Source organism: Hyla sarda, chromosome 7 (assembly GCF_029499605.1).
Source record: "Hyla sarda isolate aHylSar1 chromosome 7, aHylSar1.hap1, whole genome shotgun sequence".
In the NCBI taxonomy this organism is placed as follows: domain Eukaryota; kingdom Metazoa; phylum Chordata; class Amphibia; order Anura; family Hylidae; genus Hyla; species Hyla sarda.
The window spans coordinates 94,279,774-94,292,297 of NC_079195.1; the positions used below are offsets into that span (position 1 = coordinate 94,279,774).

The following is a 12,524-nucleotide window of genomic DNA, read 5'->3' on the forward strand; positions in this document are numbered from 1 at the left end:
TGTCTTGTTCCAGGTCTCTGTAGTACATTTGTATGGTGATGCTGTGTGTGCTGCAACCTAATTATCTGGTCAAAGGGCTATACAAGCTAAGAGATAGAGTAAGTTAACGTTTAACCCATAAGGATTGTAAACCAAACTGGGGGCCAATGAACCTTTGGAGTTTGATATGATTAAGGGATAACCAGAGGTACACGTCTCAAATTCGCCATAATCAAGCAGAACCTGCTGGTGGTGATCTCTGAAATTGCTCAGGTAAGACTGCTGGGATCTATTCCACAAATATATAATCCTAATATAAAATCAGCAACAGAGAGCACATGAAAAAACCCATGGAAAGAAATATAAATGAGTAACCTGACTAAATATAACATATGTTTTAGAGCACTCCAATTTTTTCCAAATAAAGCAATGTTGTATTGAGATAGATACTGGATGTTACATTATATATTTAATCTATAAAGAAATACAGTGCATCATGATTTATATGTAATATGTATGGGAAATAATATAGCAGAGCTATTAATGTCTGTCCAGTTCTTTGTTAGGCAGATGTTGTTAATCATTTATGTTTTCAAAAGCCATTTGTGGATTAATTCCATTTATATTTAGGCTCTGTGTAAAGAACAACTTAAGTAAGAATGTAAAATAAACAGACAGACAGACAAGTAGATATAGAGCTATATTAATAATAATAATATAAAAATGAATGCAATATTTTTATGTATAATGCTGCAGCTTCATTTTATAATATTAGTAACATTACATTAAATATCAGAAGCATGGGTATATACTGTCATTATTATTATTTTTATTGTTAATATTATGATTATTATTACTTCTACTAGTAACTTTAACTTTATATACTATAGAATTATTCTGTTGTATAAATATACGACAATAAACAGAATAAGTAGTTAGTATTTATTATTAGTAGTATTATTATTAGTATTATTTGTATAATAATATTATAATAATATTAATAACATTACATAAAATCAGAAATATGGTTATATACTTTAGTATTATTATTAATATTATTATTATTATTATTTGTATTATTACTAATGATATTATAGTAAATAATCATTCTTTTCTATACATTATTAATATTATTATTATTATTCTGTGTCTACTTTATTATTTATTATTATTATTCTGTCTCTACTGTTTTTGAATTTAAAAAATGTTGTGTGAAATAGGCCTTAGCATATATTCTATGAATATTTGCTAAGTCACCAAATACAGAACAGTTATTACTTAGGCCCATATTTATTAAGTATGCTTAGGCACTGGGGAATGGTTAATATGACTAATGCTTCCCTTCTTTTCTGTATGGCTTTGTGATCTACAGCAGCTGCTTGTTTATGTAGTCTTATTTATGATGATAAGCTTTTTTAGAATGTAGAGTGATTGCTCTATTTGATGTTATTTTACCATAAGTAAACTATATAAATGTGGCTTAGAAATATAACTACCTTACATAGCAAGATTGTTTCTTTAATTCTTAAATCATATTGGGGGAGATTTATCAAAACCTGTGCAAAGGAAAAGTTGCCCAGTTGAACATAGCAACCAATCAAATCCATTCTTTAATTTTGCAGAGGTCTTGTTAAAAATGAAAGAAGCGAGCTGATTGGTTGCTATGGGCAACTGGACAACTTTTCCTTTGCACAGGTTTTGATAAATCTCCCCCACTATGCTTATATTCAATAAGGTTGTTTCTTAAAGTCTCCTAACATATCATACTTATAATAAATATTTAATGGTTCACAAAGTTATACTATTTGTACAAAGAACAGAGAGTTGGGGTACGTTCCCATGTGCCGTATTTTGCTGCATATTTGTTGCTGCGTATTTTCCTACCCATTGAAGTCAATGGGAAGCAAAATCTGCCGCATATTTTGCTACTCATTGAGTTCAATGGGAAAGGAAATACACATTAGCAAATATGCAGCAACATATGGCATGTGGGAACAGTACTAAGGCTAAATTTATGCAGCTTAAAGCTTTTGAATACAGCCTCTGGCAAAAAATATGGAATTACAACACTTAGAGTATGGTCTCCAAGCTTTAGAAGATACACGGTTCACAGATATGACACAAAATAATGTTTAATAGCTACACACGGACTTCATAAAACATACCTCAAATAAATTAGGAAAAATAATGGAATCACTTTGCAATTTGCATTTCTAAAACAAATCCATGTACAAATCTAACAATGCAAATACGTTTACAGTACAAAAGTGCTTACAGACCATACCAAATTATGAACTGAAGATGGGTTAGACAACATTTGTTATCCCTTTTTTAAGCATTTTCTTTGGCCATTTTTTTCAGAATTTTTTTGCTTTTGGACCATCTTTTTTAGGGATGTGTAAAGAAAACTTAAAGGGGTTATCCAGGAAAAAACTTTTTTTATTTATCAACTGGCTCCAGAAAGTTAAACAGATTTGTAAATTACTTTAGTCTAAGTGCTCTCTGATGACACCCATCTCGGGAACTGTGCAGAGTAGAAGCAAATCCCCATAGCAAACTTCTTCTACTCTGTGCAGTTCCCGAGACAGACGGAGGTGTCAGCAGAGAGCACTGTTGCCAGACAGAAAAGAACAACCCATCTTCAGCGGCTGATAATTATTGGAAGGATTAAGATTTTTTAATAGAAGTAATTTACAAATCTATTTAACTTGGAGCCAGTTTACATAAATTATTTTTTTTTCCCCTGGAATACCCCTTTAACCTGTTGGGGACAGAGGGCGTATGGATACGCCCTCGCATCCTGTCACTTAAGAACGGAGGGCGTACCAGGATGACTGCTGATATGTATCAGCAGGCATCCCGTGTCAATGCCTAGGGGGGTCATGAGACCCATGTCGGTGATTTGCGGCAATCCGGGCAAATCGCCCGAAAAATAAGAATGATCGGAGCTGTCAGAGACAGCTCCAACCATCCTAAAGGATAGGAGCGAGGTGGCAGTGCTGCCACCTCCTCCTATTCCCTGCCATTGGTCGGTCAGTATGACCACCAATGACAGTTGGGGGCGGGGGGTTAGAGTTAATTTCCCCCACGCTGCCCACCCATCAAAGTCCGGGCAGAGCGGGGGGAACGCGAGCGGCAAGGAGGGGAGCATGGCCGGCTTACCCGGGCCGGCGACGGCATCCCTGAGCAGCAGCGGCATCGGTGAAAGCAGGAGGAGTGCGGCCGGAAAGTGTGGTGGTGGAGGAGGCTGCAGTGAAGATCGCCGGTAAGTGATCTTCACTGTGGCCTTCTAAAAGTTGCAAAACTACAACTCCCAGCATGCTCAGACTGCCTTTACTGTGTAGTGGTCTCTAAACTGTGGTCCTCCAGATGTTGCTAAACTACAACTTTCAGCATGCACTGACTTTCTGGGCATTCTGAGAGTTGTAGTTTTGCAGCATCTGAAGTGGGACAGTAGGGAGACCACTATACGGTGGTCTCCAAACTGTAGCCCTCCAGATGTTGCCAAACTACAATTCCCAGCATGCCCAAACAGTCAGGGATACTGGGCGTGTAGTTCTGCAATATCTGGCCCTTCTTATGTTGCAGAACTACAACTCCCAGCATGCCTGGACAGTCTGGGCTTGCTTGGAGTTGTAGTTTTGCAACATCTGGAAGGCTACAGTTTGGAGACCACTACTTAGCGGTCTCCAAACTGTTCTTCCCCAGTTGTTGCATAACTACAACTCCTGGCATGCCCAGACTGTCCAGGCATATTGGGAGTTGTAGTTCTGCAACATCTTAAGGGCCAGATATTGCTGAACAACACGCCCAGCATCCCTGACTGTCTGGGCATGCTGGAAATTATAGTTTTGCAACAGCTGTAGGCACACTGGTTGGGAAACACTGAGCTAGAGTCTGTTTCCTAACTCAGTGATTCCAACCCGTGGGCCTCCAGCTGGTGAAAAACTACAACTCCCAGAATGCACTCACAGACCGTACATGCTGGTAGTTGTAGTTTTGCAACAGCTGGAGGTACACGGGTTGGAATCACTGAGCTAAAGTCTGTTTCTTAACTCAGTGGTTCCCCACCAGTGTGCCTACAGCTGTTGCAAAACTACAACTCCCAGCATGTACGGTCTGTCAGCCATCAGTGCATTCTGGGAGTTGTCATTTTTCCACAGCAGAAGGTTTGAGGCCCCCCCCCCCCCCCACCACCACCACCACACACACACGTGAATGTACAGGGTACATTCACACGGGTTGGTTTACAGTGGGTTTCTTTACAAGATTTGGGGGGATTTTTCTCCTTTTACCCCTTTTCATTTTCACAAAAGATAACATTTTCTAATGCAATTTCTTCCGAATACGGAAATACCCCATATGTGGACGTAAAATGCTCTGCGGATGAACTACATGGCTCAGGAGTGAGAGAATACAATGTACTTTTGAGGCCCAAATTGGTGATTTGCACAGGGGTGGCTGATTGTTACAGCGGTTCTGACATGAAATTAAAAAAAATAAATACCCACATGTGACCCCATTTTGGAAACTACACCCCTCATGGAACGTAACAAGGGGTATAGTGAGCCTTAACACCCCACAGGTCTTTGACAAATTTGTAACACCATTTTGTAATTTGTAACACAATTTTTTCTGAGTAAGGGAATACCCCATATGTGGATGTAAAGTGCTCTGCGGGCGAACTACGATGCTCAGAAGAGAAGGGGCACCATTGGGCTTTTTGAGAGAGAATTAGGCTGGAATTGAAGGCTATGTGTGTTTACAAAGCCCCCCATGGTGCTAGAACAGTGGACCCCCCCACATGTGACCCCATTTTGGAAACTACACCCATCACGGAATGTTATAAGGGGTACAGTGAGCATTTATGCCCCACAGATGTCTGACAGATTTTTTGAACAGTCATCAGTAAAAATGAAAAATATAATTTTTGATTTGGACAGCCCACTGTTACAAAGATCTGTCAAACGCCAGTGGGGTGTAAATGCTCACTGCACCCCTTATTAAATTCTGTGAGGGGTGTAGTTTCCAAAATGGGGTCACATGTGGGGGGGGGGGGGTCCACTGTTGTGGCACCATGGGGGCTTTGTAAACTCACATGGCCCCTGACTTCCATTCCAAGCAAATTCTCTCTCCAAAAGCCCAATGGCACCCCTTCTCTTCTGAGCATTGTAGTTCGCCCGCAGAGCACTTTACATCCACATATGGGGTATTTCCTTACTCGAGAGAAATGGGGTTACAAATTTTGTGGAGCATTTTCTCCTATTACTCCTTTTGAAAATGAAAAGTTTGGGGTAACACCAGCATTTTAGTGTTAAAACTAAATTTTTCATTTTCCCACTTTAAGTCCTTCCCTTCTGAGCCCTCTAGTTCACCCACAGAGCACTTTACATCCACATATGAGGTATTTCCTTACTCGAGAGAAAATGAATCACAAGTTTTGGGGGGCCTTTTTACCTTTTACCCCTTGTAAAAATGAAAAAAATGGGGCTACAATAACATTTTATTGTAAAAAATTTAGATTTTTATCTTTCTCCTCCATTTTGCTGCTATTTCTGTGAAACTCCTAAAGGGTTAACAAACTTTTGAATGTCATTTTGAATAATTTGAAGGGTGCAGTTTTCATAATGGGGTCCATTATAGGGTATTTCCAACATAAAGACCCTCAAATTCACTTATAAACTTAACTGGTCCCTGAAAAAATTCTGATTTCGAAATTTTCGTGAAAAATTGGAAAATTTCTGCTATACTTTGAAGCCCTCTAATGTCTTCAAAGAATTAAAGCATGTCAACTTTATGATGCAGTCATAAAGTAGACATATTGTATTTGTGAATCAATATGTAATTTATTTGACATGTCCCTTTTCCTTACAAGCAGTGTGCTTCAAAGTTCTAAAAATGCAAAAGTTTCTAATTTTTCCAGAAATTTTGGAATTTTTCACCAAGAAATGATGCAAGTATCTAGGTAAATTTACCACTAACATAAAGTAGAATATGTCACGAAACAACAGTCTTGGAATCAAATTTATAAGTAAAAGCATCCCAGAGTTACTAATACATAAAGTGATAGTGGTCAGATTTGCAAAAAATGCTCCCGTCCTTAGGGTTATGATGGGCTCCGGCCCCAAGGGGTTAAGGGGGTACTCCAGTAGAAAACTTTTTTTTTTAAACTCAGCTAGTGCCAGAAAATTAAACAGATTTGTAAATTACTTCTATGTAAAAATCTCAATCCTTTCAGTACTTATCAGCTGTTGTATGCTCCAGAGGAAATTGTGTAGCTATTTTCTGTCTGACCAGAGTGCTCTCTGCTGACACCTCTGTCCATGTCAGGAACTGTCCAGAGCAGGAGAGGTTTGCTATGGGGATTTGCTCCTACTCTGGACAGTTCCTGACACTGACAGAGGTGTCGGCAGAGAGCACTGTGCTCAGACTGAAAAATACTACACATTTTTCAAGAGGATACAACAGATGATGAATACTGAAAGGCTTAAAAAAAAAATTACATAAATTAATTACCAACCTTTCTGGCACCAGTTGATTTTAAAACATTTTCTTTGTCTGAAGTGCCGCTTTAACCTTGAGTGATTCCATAATTTCCTGGCATGGTCAGAGGTGTCAGCAGAGAGCACTGTGGTTAGACTGGAAAGAACTACACAATTTCCTCTGGAGAAACAGCAGCTGATAAGTACTGGAAGGGTTGAGATTTTTAAATATAAGTCATTTGCAATCTGTTTAACTTTCAGGAGCCAGTTGATATGATTCCCAATCAACTACTTAAAATTTGGTGCAAATATAAACAAAATTAGATTATAACTGGTATACAGTATACAGGTAGACCAAGGAGTATACTGGTAGACCAAGGAAGATGTCAAAGTGTTAAGATAGGAATGTTAAAGTAATATGAATGAAAAATAAAAATGTACAACAAAACAAATGAAGAACAAATAAGCAGAAACAGGAGTCAATGTTGGTAAAACAACTGTAAGGCTATGTTTCCACACATTTATTTATTTTGTGTTTTTATTTTTTTATTTTTTGGCTCAAAAACTGCAGTGGCAGTTTTCCAAAAACACAAGAAAAAAAACCTGTGTGGAAACTTAGCCTTAGGGTACGTTCACACAGTCGGATTATCTGAGGAATTTCTGCAGCGTATTTGCTGCTGAAAACCCACATCGGATTCTGCTACCATTGACTTTAATGGGTTAACAGAAAATCTGCAATAGAGGCAGATTTGCAGATGTTTCTCTGGACCCATTAAAGTCAAAAGGTAGCAAAATCTGCTGTAGATTTTCCACAGCAAATGTGCAGATAATATGCCCGTGTGAACGGACCCTTAGAATGGAATGGGATTTGCATACAGAAAAGACAAAGAAACCAGCACTGACAGATAAACAGAAGAAAACAAAAGTTACAATGGGCTAAAGATCGTAGAGTATAGAGGATTGAATAGCAGTGATATTAAGTGATGAATCATCAATCTACTTTGGCCAAGAAGATGATGCTTGAACTCAACTTTGATCCAGTTCTCATTAAAACATATAAAGATGATGGTTGAAGAAAACAATGACATTTTCCCACTCATTTATGATATAGGGTTGGGGAAAATTGTAACCAGCTGCAAGTAGAATATTGTTTATTATAAGTCAAGTCTGAGTCTCTAAGATTTTAGAGTGTTACAAAAGTGTGAGGAATAGCTTCAAAATTGGATTTTTTGTCTATTGACAATTCCATTTATTATTATTATACATTTTTTTTACTTAAAGGGGTACTTTAGAGTAAAATGTTTACGTTTTAGAAAGTTAAACAGATTTGTAAATTACTTCTATTTAAAAATCTTAATCTTCTAGTACTTATCAGCTGCTGTATGCTCCAAAGGAAGGTATGTAGTTCTGAGCACAGTGCTCTCTACTGACACCTCTGTCCGTGTCAGGAACTGTCCAGAGCAGGAGAGGTTTGCTATGGGGATTTGCTCCTACTTTGGACAGTTCCTGACAGAGACAGAGGTGGCGCAGAGAGCACTGTGCTCAGACTGAAAAATACTACACATACTAAAAAGTACTAAAAGGCCTAAGATTTTATTTTTTTTAACATAAATGAATTACCAACCTTTATGGCACCAGTTGATTTTAAAACATTTTCTTTGTCTGAAGTGCCGCTTTAACCTTTAGTGATTCCATAATTTCCTCTGTTGGATCTGGAAAACCATGCCCAGTAATAACAATTTATTTAGGTATGTTTATACAGCCAGAATGTTCAACTATTAAACAAACATTGTATGCTGTCATATCTGTAATGTCTAAATTTGCTATAAAGGGAAATAGCTGTGTGAACATCCTCTATGTATGGTGATTAAATTATTTTGCTGCCATCCCTGTATAATTTAAGGGCAAACCAATGTCATGAAGGTGTTCTTTTCTGCATGTTTGATCATATTCCTTACACCTCAATTGTATCAGTAAATTAAAAAAAAATTTAAAATTGTATTCAGGGCAGTATAGGTTTTTGCTTTATTCACAATGAATAGCAGAGATATGCTACATGTTAATATTGAGCTTAAAGGGGTTGTCCAGGAAAAAAAATTTTTAGTATATCAACTGGCTCCAGAAAGTTAAACAGATTTGTAAATTACTTCTATTAAAAAAATCTTAATCCTTTCAGTACTTATGAGCTTCTGAAGTTAATGTTGTTCTTTTCTGTATAAGTGCCCTCTGATGAAACGTGTCACGGGAACCGTCCAGTTTAGAAGCAAATCCCCATAGCAAACCTCTTCTAAACTGGGCGGTTCCCGTGTCACACGTGTCATCAGAGAGCACTTAGACAGAAAAGAACAACCTGAACTTCAGAAGCTCATAAGTACTGAAAGGATTAAGATTTTTTAATAGAAGTAATTTACAAATCTGTTTAACTTTCTGGAGCCAGTTGATTTATAAAAAAAAGTGTTTTCCTGGATAACCCCTTTAACAAATTTTAGCAAATAAGACAAATTCATTTTAGTTTTGAGAGCAGTGGGTATAGTTTAGACAAGTGTAGCTTCCAAAAATGAATAACTTTACAGACGCAAACATACAGACTCAATAGACACTGCTGTGAATATTCCCCCTTATGGGTATGTGTTCTTGATGGTTGAACTGTAAGGCCAAGTTTCAACTTGGTTTTTATTATGGCAGTTTTTGGAAAAGGGTCCCCCCACAGTAGGTGTAGGCAGCGGGATCCCACCCACAGTAGGTGTAGGCAGCGGGGTCCCCCCAGAGTAGGTGTGGGTAGCGGGATCCCCCCCACAATAGGTGTAGGCAGCGGGGTCCCCTCACAGTAGGTGTCAGCAGCAGAGTTTTCCTTCCTCTCCCCCAATCCCGGGTTGAAAAAAAAATTATGCTCACCTGATGTACCATGCAGCGATCTCCTGAGCAGAAAAGCCCGCGTCTCCCTTCCTCCATAGTGCAGGCGCTGATGAGTGACGTCATCGGCAACTGCACTGTTCAGGGGGGGTGGAGGTCACGTCTCCTCTGTGTAGACGCAGATGCAGCTCACATGGTGGGGATGCCTTCTCCTGTATTTGCGTGTACCACACATACTGGAGAAGGCAGCTCTGTCTGCTGGGGATCCAGGACAAGTGTATAGAAAACTGTATAGTAAAATGGTCTGATATTTTGTGCATATAACCATATATACAATATCCACATTTACAGTTTTAATATATTTAACATGGAAAAACAGTTAGGTCCTAGCAAAATGGTTTCAAGTTTATTCAATTGATCAAGGTACAGGAGAAGTACAACCCCTTAAGGACATGTGTCGTAAATGTACGGTGCTGCAGCGAGTAATTTCCTTGCACCATAAATAATTTTTGGGTTTTCCTATACATTTTAGGGTAAAATGAGTGATGTCCTTACAAAGTACAATTGGTTGCGCAAAAAAAAAAAAAGCCCTCACATGGGTTTGTGAATGGAAATATAAAAGAGTTTAGATGAGGAAAAAATGAAAAAGCAAAAATAACATTGGCTGTGTCATTAAGGCCAAAATGGGCTGTGTCATTAAGGGGTTAAAGGGGTACTCTGTTGCTAGACATCTTATTTCCTATCCATAGGATTATTCCCTATCCATAGGATCTCTGTACAGACAACTGGCTGAACATTATGCTCAGAATGCTGGGTTTGGGAGGTCTTAGTCGTGATGCCACGCCACGCCCCCTCCCATAGACATGAATGGAGGGGGCGATTTCAGTGCATGTAGCAATTGGATGCAACCAGTGTAAAATTTGCTGGCGTATTTTATTTAACATGCACATTTTCATTTTTAATATGTCTATCCCAGATATGTTTTAAAGGGGTACTCCGGTGAAAACCTTTTTTCTTTTAAATCAACTGGTGGCAGAAAGTTAAACATATTTGTAAATTACTTCTATTAAAAAATCTTAATCCTTCCAGTACTTACTAGCTGCTGAATGCTACAGAGGAAATTCCTTTCATTTTGGAACACTGATGACATCACGAGCACAGTGCTCTCTGCTGACATCTCTGTCCATTTTATCAACCATGTATAGCAGTGGTTAGCACTGCTGCCTTGCAGTGCTGGGGACTTGGGTTCAAATCCCCCTAAGGACAACAATAAATAAAGTGTTATTATTATTATAATAATGTCAGCAGAGAGAACTGTGCTTGTGATGTCATCAGAGAGCATTCCAAAAAGAAAAGAATTTCCTCTGTAGTATTGAGCAGCTAATAAGTACAGGAAGGATTAAGATTTTTTAATAGAAATAATTTACAAATATGTTTAACTTTCTGCCACCAGTTGATTTAAAAGAAAAAAGGTTTTCACCGGAGTACCCCTTTAATGCACTTACTGCCGTTTTACAAACCATATTTGCTGGCAGTTTGCTCCAGGCTTCCACTGCTCTCCCAGTAAATTATATTTAAATTAATTTGCATAAAATTGTAATGTAGTTTATAGTGAAAATGAGACTTCAAGTCTGCATCTCAGGACCTACAAACATTTGTACCACACACATAATACATTAAAGGGGTACTCCACTGTTCAGCGTTTGGAGCAAACTGTTCTGAGCCGGCGCTGGGAGCTCGTTACATCATAGACCCGCACCCCAATGACGTTACACCATGCCCCTTCAATGCAAGTCTATGGGAGGGGGCGTGACAGCTGTTAATTTTATGCAAATTAAAAGAGATGGAATTGTAGCAGACAGGCATTGCCGCTGCAGCTGGTTCGGCATAATCCCAGCTCTCAAGTGCTCCCAAATGTAAATTATTAGTCAAATAGTTGGTACTTAATGCACGACAGGTCCTAGCTGCTATCAGCAGCCAGGGACTCGCTGCTAATGGCAAACATGAGCGATCGCACTTATGTCCGCCATTAACCCCTCAGATGCCGTGATCAATACAGATTGCGGCAGTGCAGTAAAAAAAATGGATCAACGGATTGCCCACAGCGTTGCCGCGGGGATCCGATCATCCTTATTGGCGGACGGAGGTCCCCTCACCTGCCTCCATCCGTCTCCTGGGGTCGTCTGCTCTGATCGGGCAGACCAGAGCAGAAGATCACCGATTATACTGATCAGTGCTATGCCCTACGTATAGCACTAAATAGTATCAGCAATCAAGTGATTGCTATAAATAGTCCCCTATGGGGACATAAAAAGTGTAAAAAAAAAAAAAAAAAAAAGGAGAAAATAAAAAGAAAATAAATTGAAAAATCCCCTCCCCCCAAAAAATTTTAATTGTCCCTTTTTCCCATTTTACACCCAAAACGTGTAAGAAAAATAATTGATAAACATATTTGGTATCGCCGTGTGTGTAAATGTCTGAACTATCAAAATATAATGATCCTGTACGTGAAAGGCGTGAACGTAAATAAAAATAAAAGTCCAAAAATGCAGCTGTTTTGTCACATCATATTCCCAAAAATTTTTATAAGAAATTTATTAAAAGTTTTATATACACAAATGTGGTATCAATAGAAAGTACAGATTACGGCACAAAAAATGAGCTCTCATACCTCCGCTTATACGGAAAAATGAAAAAGCTATTGGCCGTCAAAATAGAGGGATTTTAAATGTACTAATTTGGTTAAAAGGTTTTAGATTTTTTTAAGGAGTACAATAATAGAAAAGTATGTAAACATGTGTATCATTTTAATCGTATTGACCCACAGAATAAAGAAAACTTGTCATTTTTATGGTAAATTGTACAGTGTTAAAACGAAACCTTCTAAATTCAGCAAAATTTCAGTTTCCTTTTCAATTTCCCCACACCAATAGTATTTTTTTGGTTGCACCATACATATTATGGTAAAATGATTGATGTCATTACAAAGGACAACTGGTCGCACAAAAAACGAGCCCTCATACTCGTCTGTGGATAAAAATATAAAAGAGTTATGATTTTTAGAAGACGTGGATAAAAAAAAAACGAAAATGCAAAAATAAAATCCTTAAAGGAGTACTCCCGTGGAAAACTTTTTTTTTTTTTTTTTTAAATCAACTGGTGCCAGAAAGTTAAACAGATTTGTAAATTACTTCTATGAAAAAATCTTAA

The 12,524-nt window shown here is 38.2% G+C and overlaps 1 protein-coding gene across 3 annotated transcripts in view; it reads left to right on the top strand.

Moving 5' to 3' along the window:
- The first annotated feature begins 223 nt into the window (after window positions 1–223).
- The window catches only part of A1CF (APOBEC1 complementation factor), a 75,196-nt gene continuing 62,895 nt past the window's right edge, over window positions 224–12,524 (top strand). For all 3 annotated transcript variants that reach the window (XR_008846261.1, XM_056530111.1, XM_056530112.1), the window contains exon 1: window positions 224–252. The gene's annotated coding sequence lies outside the window, so the exon portion shown is untranslated. The remainder of the gene's footprint in view (window positions 253–12,524) is intronic.